This window comes from Vipera ursinii, assembly GCF_947247035.1.
Source record: "Vipera ursinii genome assembly, chromosome: 3".
NCBI classification, from domain to species: Eukaryota; Metazoa; Chordata; class Lepidosauria; order Squamata; family Viperidae; genus Vipera; species Vipera ursinii.
Window position 1 is genome coordinate 24,289,985 of NC_139516.1, and position 13,762 is coordinate 24,303,746.

Genomic DNA, 13,762 nt, shown 5'->3' on the forward strand with positions numbered 1-13,762 from the left:
CTTTTTTACTGCAATGAATGTTTTATCTTGAAGATTCACTATTCATAATTAAGGAAACTTGCAAGGTGCTGTGCAAGGCACAAAAAACAGGATGGTTAATTCTTTTTGTAACTACCACTGTCAAGATAAGCTTATTTTGCATATAATTTTAATTGTCTTCTTAGAATGGAACTTGAATAAACTCTGTCCTCCAGAGCAAATATTGACTTACTGTGAAAAGAAAGTATATGAAGGGAAGGTTCATTTATAATGCACCAAAGGGTAGCTGTAGTTTTTATTATTTTTTAAAAAAAATAATAATTACTTTTTTGGATATATCCCAGAGTTTTCCCTTTGTACGTAAATATTTTGGAATGCTAATTTTTGTATCAGTTGGGAAGCTAATGTTTGTAATGATTAAGGTGAATAATTTTGGAAAATGAACTTTATAAACCCTCTCTCAAAGCGTTCTTATGGGACCCATTGATAACGTATAAAGAAACCCAAAGGTTCTGCTAAAATAGCATGTTCTGTTCCACATAGTATAGATTTGGGCAGAGGGAATATCTTTCCTTGCATGATTGTTGTAGTTGGAAAATATAAGTGAGTCACACTGTCTTCATCCAATGTTAACATATTGTAATGTAGTGTATAGTATGAATTGTTGAATTTGTTGTTGTTGTTGGCTGCGAAGTCGTGTCCGACCCATCGCGACCCCATAGACAACATTCCTCCAGGCCTTCCTGTCCTCTACCATCTTCTGGAGTCCATTTAAGCTCATGCCTACTGTAGTTGTTGAATTACAGCTGCATCAACATCACTTCTTCCAGAAGATGGCACTGCTTCCTTTTAAGACAGTAGTGAAAGCCTCTGCAATTCCTGTTGTAAGTTGTGTATTATGCAATCTTCTCCGCAGTACTTATGTATGTTCATATGTGTACTCAAGGCATTTATTTTCCTTTGGGAGTATCATAATAGCATACCTAACGCAGCAAAGGAGATTTGAAGCCATTTCAATGAATCTCTGTAGACTTAACATTGACTAAAGACTGGAATCTAATTAGACAGACAGTGGCAATCTAAGTACTGAGAGTTTGACCCCATTATTTGAGATCTATTTAGCAGATCTTAACAGGGATTAGGGTGCACATTTATTTATGATCAAAGCCTGTGTTTGAAATTAAGGGCTGTCTTTAAGGCAAAGTGAAAAAGTAGTTAAAAAGAAACAGGTTTGTTTGGAACTTATTTGACCCTGCCTACTTTTCCATAAATTGACAAAAGTCATAAGCATAATATGGTGGTGCTTGTGATTGGAGATCGGAATGTCAGAGTTGGAAATAATGAGACTCAATTGAATCATAAGGCCAAGGAAACTTAGAAAACTAAGCAAAATAGTGACTTTCTGCTAATGATGATGATACTTAGTTTCTGCTAATCAAATTATTTCTTGATTGCTGACACAAGTCTTCAGATCACCAAAACCATGCCTATGTGTATGGACATCACCTGATGGACTAAGCAGACATCAAATCAGTTGTATTATTAATGCAAGGAGGTAGAAGTCTTAGTTATATCAAGAAAGAATGAAGTCAGAGACTGTTTGAAGATCACAGACTGCTCATGTACAAGATGTAAGTCTATTTCCATGTGATCTTGAGCATATATCCATCATTTTCAAGAAGAATATCAAGAATTTCTTCAAAATCCTGTCCCTTATTGACAGGCAACCAGAGGAACAATAGAACAAAGTCAAAGAGGCTGTTAAAGATGTGGAAAATTCTTGAACCCAGAAGGAAATTCCATCTTTAAAATTAGTATTATAAGTGGCACTAATCTACAGATAGCAAAAGTTGTTCTCAAGTTACAACTATAATTGGAACTGGAGTATGGTTGTAAATTGTGGTTATAAATTGAGGCATCGACATGACAGGACCCAATTTTTTAATGGTCTTTACAGTGGTCATTAAATGGATCATGTGTTCATAAGTCTGAATCATGTAGTTATTAAGCAAATCCATTCTGAATGAGTGGATTTTGGGTTTGGTTTTTGGTTTTTTTGCTGGAGACTGGCAAAAAAATGCCAGAAACAAGTAAAAAAAATGTTGCAAATTGTGGTCACATGACTGGGATGCTACAGCTGGTTACAAATGCAAGCTGGTTGCCAAGCACTCAAAACATGGTCATGTGACCATGGGATTTGCAACGTTTTAAGATAGACACCCTTTCTGAAGCCACAGTAACTTTAAACAATCATTAAACAATTGGTCATAAATCGAAGACTACCTGTAATGATTCAAAGAAGATCAAACAAAAATGGAAGGAGTATATTGAAATTCTGAACAGTATGAATGTTAATATCCAAGATACCTTAGAAGATTTCACCTATCTACATGAATATCAAATACTAGAAAATCAAGTTAGATCAACACACCAGTAACTTATCAAGTCAGAAGGCTACAAGAATTGATGAAATAGCTACGGAAATATAGCAAGCAACAGAAGAAGGATCAGTTGAGGTTCTAATCAACCATACCATCAAAAAATCTGGAGAACAGCATAGTGACCAACAGATTGGAAGAAATCAGGCTAAATACCAATACTAAACAAAGGCAACTTAACACTAATTGTGACAATCTAAGGTTGCTTTGTATATTTAGTACAAATTAGAGAAGTGGAATTGGAAAGAGAGATTATGAGAATATGTTGAAAATAGCTGCAACATATGGCATATCCTACTTCATGTACAGAGTAGAGTTATACAAGAATTCATATGGATTTTAGAAGGGGGTAAGGAATGTAGAAAACGTAAGTTGAATTGTAGTTCCCACGAGCCTCAACCACAATGGGCAGTTACAAGGAATAGTCAGAGAAGCAATGAACAGGAAGTTCCATTTCTCCACTGCTATTTTACAGCAATAGCCATACTTCATTCAAGTGATCCCCTGAACATCCACCCATCCTGCAATACAGAAGTTTTCCTTAGAAAATTGCAAGGATTTTTACTTCTAACTGAATATTTCTTTCCATCTCAGAAATATTTACTATACGTGACTGCATTTTGCAAGTTTCATTGGAAAATCAGGGAGGAGGAAAAACTAGTCAGGAATGGAGAAAAAGGGATATTACAGCATTATTCCTTGCATGGGTTTCAGATGTTCCACCTTAAGCTACCTCAGGGTTTTGGTCCTTCTTTCATTCTGAAGTCATATACCAACATAATCTGTTGCATAACTAATCATTCTTTCAAATACCTCTATAGCAAGTCAATTATCAGTCTGTAATCTTGCTTTCGACATTTTGGGGAGCTCATTTCAGGTAGGTAATGAAACCAGCATGATCTACTGAGAGAATCCAGTTATTTTAAAACTTCACGCTACCCTCTTGAGTTCCCCAACATTTTCTTTCATAAAACTGCAAATATATTAATTACTGTAGTTACGCCTCCATACAAAAAGAAAGTTGCTAAAAAATTCTTTAAATATAAAAATCAGAACTACAGTTGGAATGAAAGCCTTACCAAAGCAAACCCTGATTAGCAGGCCAATATACAAAATCTAGTGACACCATTCCAATTGTGCCACAGTTTCCTATGCAAGCTGTATTTTAGTAATTTAATTTTGAGATCCTTAAGGCATGCACAAGTTTTGATAGTCAAAATTCAGTTGGAACACTTGCCATATTTACAATTGATTTCACTGGAAAAATTAAATATTTGTTAATGCTGTTATCACAATCAAAAATTCACTAAAAAAAACACCACCACAAAATATTTCCTAAATATTAAGGGAAAGAAGCATATGTTCATTTGTACAAAATCACAGAGCTGTTGCCTTCATAAATTGAGCCAAATGAGCATCAGAGTGATGCCTACTAAACAAAGGGTTGGGATCTGGAATGAGTGTAAGTTCTGGTAGTTACTGGAGATGCAGAGGTCAAAAAGATTGCCTTCGAATTTGATTTTTCTAGATTCCTTTTTCAACTTTTCCCAGACAGTCACCATCTCCCTCTGGCACACCCAAAGAGTAGCCATCGCACAATTATGAAATTCATTCCAATATCTGCAAAAGAAAGAGTAAACAAATTATTTGCCACCAACAGAAGAGAATATTTATAGCTTGGGATTGAACTGTGGGGTCCTTGGTGGTCTCTTGAGATGCCATGAAGTGCAGAGAGCACTAAGGACTCTGCAGTTCTTTGCCACAAAAGTCACAGATAGACATGGGCCATCTATGAAGAACATAACCTTTCTTATCCATCTGCCCATTCACCATTCATCATAATATCTGGTTAATTGGTCCATGCAATTGTGATCTACTTTAGTTCTTTTTTTTAATTAAATGATCTGCTTTAATTCTATCCATTATGGAAAGCCAACTCTGGGAATCAAAGAAACCTATTTTCTGAGGGTTTTAAAAAAAAAATAGGTTGAGCGTTTTTCCATACCTGTTCAACTAAAGCCTGTTTTAGGGCCTCAGCAACACTGCTTTGTAAGCTTCCTGCCTGAAAACTGCTAGACATATTTCCACTTATTTTTAACAGTTGTAGTCAGATAGGATTATAGGGGCAGCAATGAAGGCAGCAATGAAGAGATAACCCTTCATCTAGGTGTTTTTTAACTTTGGATGGGTAGACTTAAACTCCCAATCCATCCATCTTCAAGTTGCCAAGTTTTAAAAACTCTGATCTATGTGGATACAGACCTTCAAAGCCTATTTTTTTTCTTCCCTTGTTTATTTACCAAGATTAGAACTCATGTTCTCTAGCCTGGTGCCTTAACCACTACACCAAACTGATGGTATATTTACAATTTTATATTGTGCTTTTATAGTGTGCTAAAGCAGCCTTACTGAAACTGGCATTTTCCAGAAGTATTGTGTTAAAACTTGCACATTGAGAGCAAGAAATAGTGTTGGTACCACTTTAAACCACAAATATTTTTAGACTTTAAGAGAAATGTTTATCTAAAGAACCCATCACTATATATTCTTACTATATTCTACATCAGTGTAATAGTTTTCCCCATTTATTTTTATTTTATACATTGAAATCCATAGCTTAATAATAAACCATTACAAAATTGACAAGATAGCTTTTGCCAACTTGCATGAAAAATATTAAACCACTGAATGATTTCAAATATTAAATTATCCTTTGGAGGGAGCCTCCACCATGTGGTGGTGCCCAGGGCAATTGCTTTTCCCTTAAAAAGTCTCTGTAATCACGCTAAAGAGCCTCTAATTGACTGCCAACTGTCAAGAACTCATTAAATAGAAGAAATGTGGTAGAAGAAATCTTCTGAGACAATAATGAGAGAGATTGGTGTAAAACAAGGTAAACTCTGTTTTGATTTTCTATGGTGGTTTCTTCCAAATCCTGCAGCAATGTAGTAGGGGTGGGTAGAGTAAGGGAGAAGCAATCCAATATGAAAGCAGTTGAATGTTACTTGGTTACATATTTTTTTTAAAAAAAAAGGAAGGAGGAGTAACTAGTAAGGACTGAAGTGGCAATTTGTCAGAGGACACCAAGTCAGAATTCTCTCTTTTCCCGTTTCAATTGGATAATTTCAATTTCCCAATGCCTGGTTTTACAGACTTTATTTGTTTGGGAATCAACCTATGTCACATGCCCTGTCAGTTCTAGATTTTGGGGGATGTTGCACAATTTAACCTCCCCCCCCCCAAAGGCAAATAAACCAAAACAAAACAACCCTAATTTTATTATAGATCACTTTACAAAGAATTAATTCTAATCATGTCTGTCACTTTTTCTTCTTGTAGACAGAGAAATACAGAAGCTTCCTCAGAAAAGGTGCTAGTTTTAGTTGCACAACAGTACTGTAGAAGGAAGCCTAAGATTTTTGTCTTTGTCTGATTCAAGCCTTGTATCATAATAATAGGGAATTTGCTTATTTTGTGCTAAAACCCTTCAGGAACCCTAATTGTTCCTGATGCAGAGGTACTAGGAAGACTTAGAGGTTCAAACAACAGAGTGCTTTTTTCATAAAGAGGAAAAAGAGTTAGAAAAATATAACATGGGAGCAGGAAAATGCCAAAAAGTCTCCCTACCAACCCAGCAAATGTGCTGTCTGCTAGGAATCTATGTGACCAATATAACATGGGTATGGAGGGACAAATTTTTCAGTAAGGTATCCATGTATTATTTAATGATTTGCTTATTTCTTTGCCTTAAACCCCGTCCTCTTCTGCCTGCAAATACTCAAAGTGGCTAACCAAATTTATGGAAAACAAACACAGAACATTAAAAAGTTTTAAACAAATTAAAATTATCCAGGTCATCAATTGCTCTTCATTGAACAATTAAGAACTTCACAAAAGGATCAACATTTCTTCTCAATATTGAGATGTTGGGAGCAAATATAACTTCTGAGCAACCGCATCCTATACACTGAGAGCAACACAAGAGCAGGACTTCTCAGTCAAGAACCAGAAAAATAACCCAGTAGGACACTTTCAAAAGGACTTCTCCTGCACACCAAGTTTTGATAATTGTACCCTAAGTTATTTAGGGCTTTAAAAGCCAAGGCCAACATCTTAAATCGTGCTTGGCACATAACTGGCAGTACTGCAGATCTTTCAGACTGGGAACTATATTCCTCTACCTTGCATCAGCCTAACTATACATTTTACATCAAGCTGTACTCCGCAATAGCTCCATTCTTTTTTTCCGCCTGTGGAAAAAATTTTATTACATCCCTCATCTTTGCTTTTTCTCAAGGTTGCACATTGTCATATTGTTCATTGTTCATGAGTGTAAATGTGTTCCTTCAGCACTGAATCAAGAACCTCTTTCATTTTCCAATGATACTTTAGACAAACTTCATTATCAGTCTATTGGTTTATTTCCTGTTACATTCTGTACCACTGTTTTGCATTTCTTCACATCTTGAATATGCAAACAGGCCTTATATCCCAGCACATGTTTAAGTTTGAAGGTACTTCTGGTAACTGATTCTTCTTTCTTTTCGAAAAAAATTGAGCTGAAATTTAGAAAACCTTGTTTTATTCTGTGATAGATGAGGGGGAAAACCTAAATCCAAATAGCTTTGGCATTTTTTTGGAATCTGTCAGCCCATAAAGGTAGAGCAGATTAAGAAACATATATACGTCCGGTCTATATGTCTACTTTTATTTTAACAACTTTAGTACTGTAATAGAATCTTGCGCGTCTGAATGTACTTCCCCCTCCCTCACTTTATCTTTGTGTGACGGGCTTGTCTGAGACATTGTTCTCAAGTTAGGGCTCTTCTTCCTGTCCTTCTTTATTCCCAATACACAATCTGAAGTAAGTGTATCTAGCTTTCAACATCCCACTTTAGCTGCAGTGGTGGTGGACTCATAAGCATCTTCACTGCCACTGTCTTTCATGATAAACACATCCAATTCTGTGCAAAGTGACTGGTGGATTAAAAAACATCCAGTTCAAATCTTCTGTGGATTTGTGTATAAATCTCTCCCTGTCCTTAACTCCACCTTCCCTATTGAAAAAAAGTACTGGGGACAATAATATTGAATGAGGTGGCAGGATTGTTGGGAGTAATGAAATAATACATTGAAAGTGCTTGTAATATTTGAAAGCACTGTGCAATCTTAACTTCTGTTCCTCTTGGTCACAGATTCTGCTTCTTTTGCATTGTGCTAACTTAGTTCACACAACAAAGCTAGCAACGCATGATGCTACAAGAGGTTTTGTTTCCCTGCCAGCTTGTTGCAAAGCCTAATACTTGAGTAGGGCTGAGAGGGAGTGACTTGCGCCTGGTCACTCAGCTGGCTTCCATGTCTAAGAAAAGACATGAATCTTTGCAGTCCTAATCCAACATCTTAACCATTACATCAGGCTGGCTCTCTTGAAAGTGCTATACGGATAGTCCTCAATTTATAACAGTTCAAAATTTGATCAAAATTTGGATGCTTGGCAACTGATTTGTATTTATGATGCTTGCAGTGTCCTGGGGTCATGTGATTAGCTTTGGCAACCTTCTGACAAGCAAAGTCAATGGGGAACTCAGATTCATTTAACAACCTTGTTACTGATGATTCCCTTAACAACCGTGGCAAGAGAAGTCATAAAATGGGGCAAAATTCACTTAACAAATGTCTCACTTAGCAACAGAAATGTTAGGTTCAATTGTGGTCATAAGTCGAGGACAACTTGTACAGTAATCCATACCATCATCACCACCACTATCTAGAAGTAGGATTCCACATCTAGTAATGTTCTTTACATCAGATTCCCTTCTTCTGTCCTCTACCAAACGCTTATTTTTCCTTTATTAATCCCTTCATTTTATTACATGAAAAATGTCTTTGCCTCTTCTATCTGGTCTTTTTGTCAGCTTCTAATTTATTGTGGTTTCTGCATTCCCCATCTCAATAGTTCTTCTCACACCGTTTTGGCAGGATGACGCTTCTCCAGATCTTCTGCCTTTTTCCTTGATTGTTATGTACACTTCCTGGTTTGTCTATAGCTTTGCTCAGTCCAGCATTTCACCCTTGGAAACTTCAATTATCTGCATCTATCTCTACAATTCCTTTCTTTCTTCCCTTTCCCTTGTCTGCTTACAATCAGTTCTCTACTCAGACTTGCTGCGGGCTAAATTTCAAACATCTTGATGCTTCTGCTATTTTACTGCCTTCTCCTTGCACTTGATTAGATTAAAGATAAACAAACAGCTGTGTCTGTATTCTCCTCATTCCTCTGGCTGTGAAGCTGCCCAAGGTGACAAACCAAGCCTGGCAAAGAACAGTGGGGATAACAAAAGACTACCATTATGGTTAATATTGGTAGTTAGAAAGTGCATAGTTTAGAGTCAAAGAGGATTGCAGACCCAGGAAATACAAGAAGCATCACAAAACAAATGATAAATCTATATTAATTAAAGCTTTGAAGGTTATGGTATTAAAGCGAGTGGAGAAATTATGCAAGCTAAAGGATGAATTCCATCCTATGACTATGGCCCTAACTCCATACCATTCTCTCCTCATAATTGTCTTAAATCAAAGAAATGGATACCAGAAAATCTAATCATGTTATATCCAGGACTGAAGGGCACTGATAGGCTGAAAGCTACCACATGAGTTGGTAGCCAACCAAAACTGCTCAGGCTCAAATTGTGTTCATGAAAGCAGGTTTCTTAAAATCCTAGTATTCTTTCCTTGAAAGCAAATGCATGTTACTTAGGAGGCAGCAGAACTGGCTTTGCCTTTGCTATCTACAAAATGACATTTCTAATTGTGATTGGAATCTAGTTTTGTAACATGCCAATAATGGACAGCAAGCCCTTCTCAACAACGAAGGATTTGTTCTCTTGTATAGCTACCAACTTCAACTAGTCTTTTGCTTTCAATTGATGGTTGTCTTTGATGAAGTGCTTATGACAGTACTTCCTATGATAAAACATAGTAGATCCAAGCCAGTTTCAAAAGGAAGTTCCCTTCCATTATTGTGGTTCCTATGGCTAAGCAGAAAGATTGAACCATTTTCTGTGGGTAACACAATTTGCTAGCCAACTGATAGACATGAGACCAACAACACTACTATGTGAGTGGAAACCTTCACTTTTTCTACTAGTATTTGGAGAATATTCAGTGGAAACATTCACACAGGAGAAAAGGGAAGGGGATATCAGTCATTCTGATTTAAAAGGTAGGCAGGACAAGAAGCAATGGATGGAAAATAACCAAAGAGAGAAGCAACCTAGAACTAAGGAGAAATTTCCTGACAGTTAGAACAATTAATCTGTGGAACAACTTGCCTCCAGACATTGTGGGTCCTCCAACACTGGAAGTTTTTAAGAAGAGACTGGATAGCCATTTGTCTGAAATTGTATAGGGTTTCCTGATTGAGCAGGGGGTTGGACTAGAAGACCTCCAAGGTCCCTTCCAACTTCGTTATTCATTATTCTAAATGGACTAAAGAGACAACTCTATTCAAGATACACATCATGATAGGATATTCCTACAGTACATTTCAGAGGTTTGCTGCTCACCCACAAACAACCTGCAATCCTTGCAGCAGACTCTGGTTCACTTCGTCTTTTTCAGCTTCTTCTTCATATCTAGCCATGTTTTCTCCTAATTTTAAGATACAGCCAGAGAAATCTTGATAAATATTTTCACACCGAGTTTCTGCTGTCAGTAACTTGAGCAAGTGCCCTGCAAATGGAAAGGGGATTAATGCAACATCTAATAGCACACATCTTTTTCCAGGCATGTCATCTAAAGACCAAAAGCAATTTCCCTTAAATAAGAAACATAAAATATATGTGTGCAACACACACACGCACACACACACACATAATGAATGGTCAATCATACACAAAAGGCAGCACCAAAATTAAGTACTAGATAGAATTCTGCTTCAAACATTGCATTAAGCCATAATGTTATCATCATATCATTTGAAAGTCACATTGTATGGTTTATTCAAACAAACTGTAGTGTGGCTTAGTAAGAGACAGTTTGCTTGACAAGATCAGTGTTAGGGATTTTGACCTGGAATGTATGATTTCCAAAGGAGGGACTAAACAATGAGCTGAGCCAGTATTATCTCTTGTAAACTGCCCTTTTTTCCCCAAGGCTATTTCAAACGTAAAATGGGGTGGGGTGGGGTGGAGATGAGTTTGGTACTTTAAAAAAAACAGCCATAAAGAATAGGACGAATCAGTAAGTAAACTTGCTTCATTTTGAATTCGCTGCCCCTGCTTTTGGAAAGACTGGCCAACTTACCTGAATTCTTAAAAGTGTTCCTTGGAAAGGTTTCCTTGGAAATGAAGCAATGAATTTAAACAAGTTTGTAGTTAGAAGTTGTCCGTCACTAACACTATCCTGGACTCTTCTATCATCTTATCAATTTCGGGAAGTTAGCAGAGGAGCGCTTCCCGTAATCTTCTAGCGATGCAGAGAAAGATGAATAACCTCAATTCTTGCTGGGAAACTGTCGTTCCCTTTATCATTTCGCCCCAACCATGCACCCACCCAGAGGATGGATGCCGTTCCCGCTGGACCGTCGCCCGCCATCGCAACGAGATTTGGGCTTACCCAGCGTGAGGAGGAGCAGCGCCGTGCCCGGTCGGAGTGCCATTGTCGCCGCTGTGGCTGCCTCGTTTAGGGGCTCCGAGTAAAGTGGGTCGCCGCCAACGGCAGCCCGCCCATTCCTCTTTCCCGGGGAGGAGACGAGGGGCTTCTCGACCTCCCGACGAGAAAGACAAGGCGGGAATTGACCATGGTCAAGGTACCGCGATTCCCCCCCCCCTCGGAGCGCGCTTGCTCTGCCTGTGCTCTCGCTCCGGTGGGCCGGGCTCTCTGGTGCTGAGGGCAGGGTAGACCTTGCCCAGGTGCTTTGCGGAACAGCCAGGCGAGGGGGACACGGAGGAGGAGGTTGCTGGTCGAGGAAGGCAGGGAGGGACAAGCCCCCTTCCGAGCAAATCGAACTGAGTCCATTCCGATCAGCTCAGCTCCAGCCGTGTGATCTTAGCCCCAAGTCCTGGCGCAGGTTCCGAAAAAGGTTTGGTTATCTGGAGTAGTCACATCAACCTTGGTGGAGCAGTGGGCTGATGCCTCCTTAAGTAACACCAGCTGCCTGCAATTAGTGCAGGTTCGAGTCCCACCAGGCTCAAGGTTGACTCAGCCTTCCATCCTTCCGAGGTAGGTAAAATGAGGACCCAGATTGTTGGGGGCAATTAAGCTGACTTTGTAATAATGCCACTTGGGGTGTGTGTGAAAGCCCTAATAAGCAGGCATATACATAGAATGAAGGCTACTGCTAAGCTTGTAAGCCGCCCTGAGTCTTCGGAGAAGGGCGGGATATAAATGTAATAAAAATAAAATAAACTACTGCGACATCCATTAGGTCCAGCCAAACCTCAGGGGTAATGGGAACGGCAGGCAGTCCTCCACTTACGACCACAAGTGAGCTCAACATTTCTCTTGCTAAGTGAGACGTTTGTTCAGTGAATTTTGCCCCATTTTTCAACCCTCTTTTGCCACCGTTGTTAAAGTGAATCACTGCAGTCGCTTAAGTTAGTTGTCACGGTTGTTAAGTGAATTGGACTCTCCCACTGACTTTGCTTATCAGAAGCTTGCAAAAGGGGATCGTTCGCATGACCATGAGACACTGCAACCGTCGTAAATAGGAACCACTCGGCAGGCATCTGAATTTTGATCATGTGACCATGGGGATGCTGCAACACTTGTAAGTGTGAAAAAAACGGTCATAAGTCACTTTTTTCAGTGCTGTTGTAACTTTGAACAGTCACTAAATGAACTGTTGAAGACTACCTGTATAATCCCAAACACCCAAAGAATACCATTTTAGAATTAATTCTACATGGTATGCTTATCAGATACTTTATCAGTTTTGAAAACCACCACTCAGCTTTCCCTATTGCTGTTTTTCTGGAGGATAACAAATTGGAGAAGGTTATTGTACAAGAGGCCATGGTCACTGTAGTGAGGATCTCTGGTTCCTTCCCAGTGTACTCCATCTTCTCTTATTAACCTGGTTCGATTGAAATGTGTAAGTCATTGTGCAGAGACATCACCCTGCCAACAAAAGTGTGTATAGTCAAGGCTATGGTCTTCCCATTTGCAATATATGGCTGTGAAAGTTGGGCCATAAGAAAGGCTGAGCAACAAAGAATTGAGGCCTTTGAACTATGGTGCTGGAGAAGACTCCTGTGAGTCCTTTGGACTGCAAGGCGATCAAACCGGTCAGTTCTAGAGGAGATCAACCCTGACTGCTCTTTAGAAGGCCAGATCCTGAAGCTAAAACTCAAATACTTTGGCCACCTAATGAGAAGGAAGGACTCACTGGAGAAGAGCCTAATGCTGGGAAAGATTGAGGGCAAGAGAAGAAGGGGACGACAGAGAATGAGGTGGCTGGATGGAGTCACTGAAGCAGTAGGCGTGAGCTTAAATGGACTCCAGAAGATGGTAGAGGACAGGAAGGCCTGGAGGAACATTGTCCAGGGGGTCGCGATGGGTCGAACACAACTTCGCAACTAACAACAACAACAACAAGTTATTGTGCAGAGTTTCTGCATTGAGGCCTTTGAACTATGGTGCTGGAGAAGACTCCTGCAAGTCCCTTGGACTGCAAGGCAATCAAACCTGTCAGTCCTAGAGGAGATCAACCCTGACCAGTGGCGTAGCATGGGTTGTCAGCACCCGGGGCAAGGCAAGTAATTTGCACCCCCTAACCCGTGAAAATACTGATGTAATTAAAGTAAAATGCATCTAATGCGCCCCCCAGATGTTGCGCCCGGTGCGCCCGGGCCCCCCTGCACCCCCCACGCTACGCCACTGACCCTGACTGCTCTTTAGAAGGCCAGATCCTGAAGTTGAAACTCAAATACTTTGGCCACCTAATGAGAAGGAAGGACTCACTGGAGAAGAGCCTAATGCTGGGAAAGATTGAGGGCAAGAGAAGAAGGGGACGACAGAGAATGAGGTGGCTGGATGGAGTCACTGAAGCAGTAGGCGTGAGCCTAAATGGACTCCAGAAGATGGTAGAGGACAGGAAGGCCTGGAAGAACATTGTCCAGGGGGTCGCGATGGGTCGAACACAACTTCGCAACTAACAACAACAACAACAAGTTATTGTGCAGAGTTTCTGCATTGCCTTGTGTTACCTCTGGAACTGAATTCATCCCCCAATAGTCCACAAATTAGTAGCTGCCCTGAATTAATATTAGCAATATTGTAACACTTTTTTTTCTTTTATTCAAAACATGGAAGTAAATTGTGTGTGCCTGCTTTCCAAGAGA

The 13,762-nt window shown here is 39.5% G+C and overlaps 1 protein-coding gene across 1 annotated transcript in view; it reads left to right on the forward strand.

Moving 5' to 3' along the window:
• LOC310638086 (uncharacterized protein) overlaps nucleotides 1-13,762 on the forward strand; it is an 880,437-nt gene that overhangs the window by 845,846 nt on the left and 20,829 nt on the right. The gene's annotated exons all lie outside the window — the stretch shown is intronic.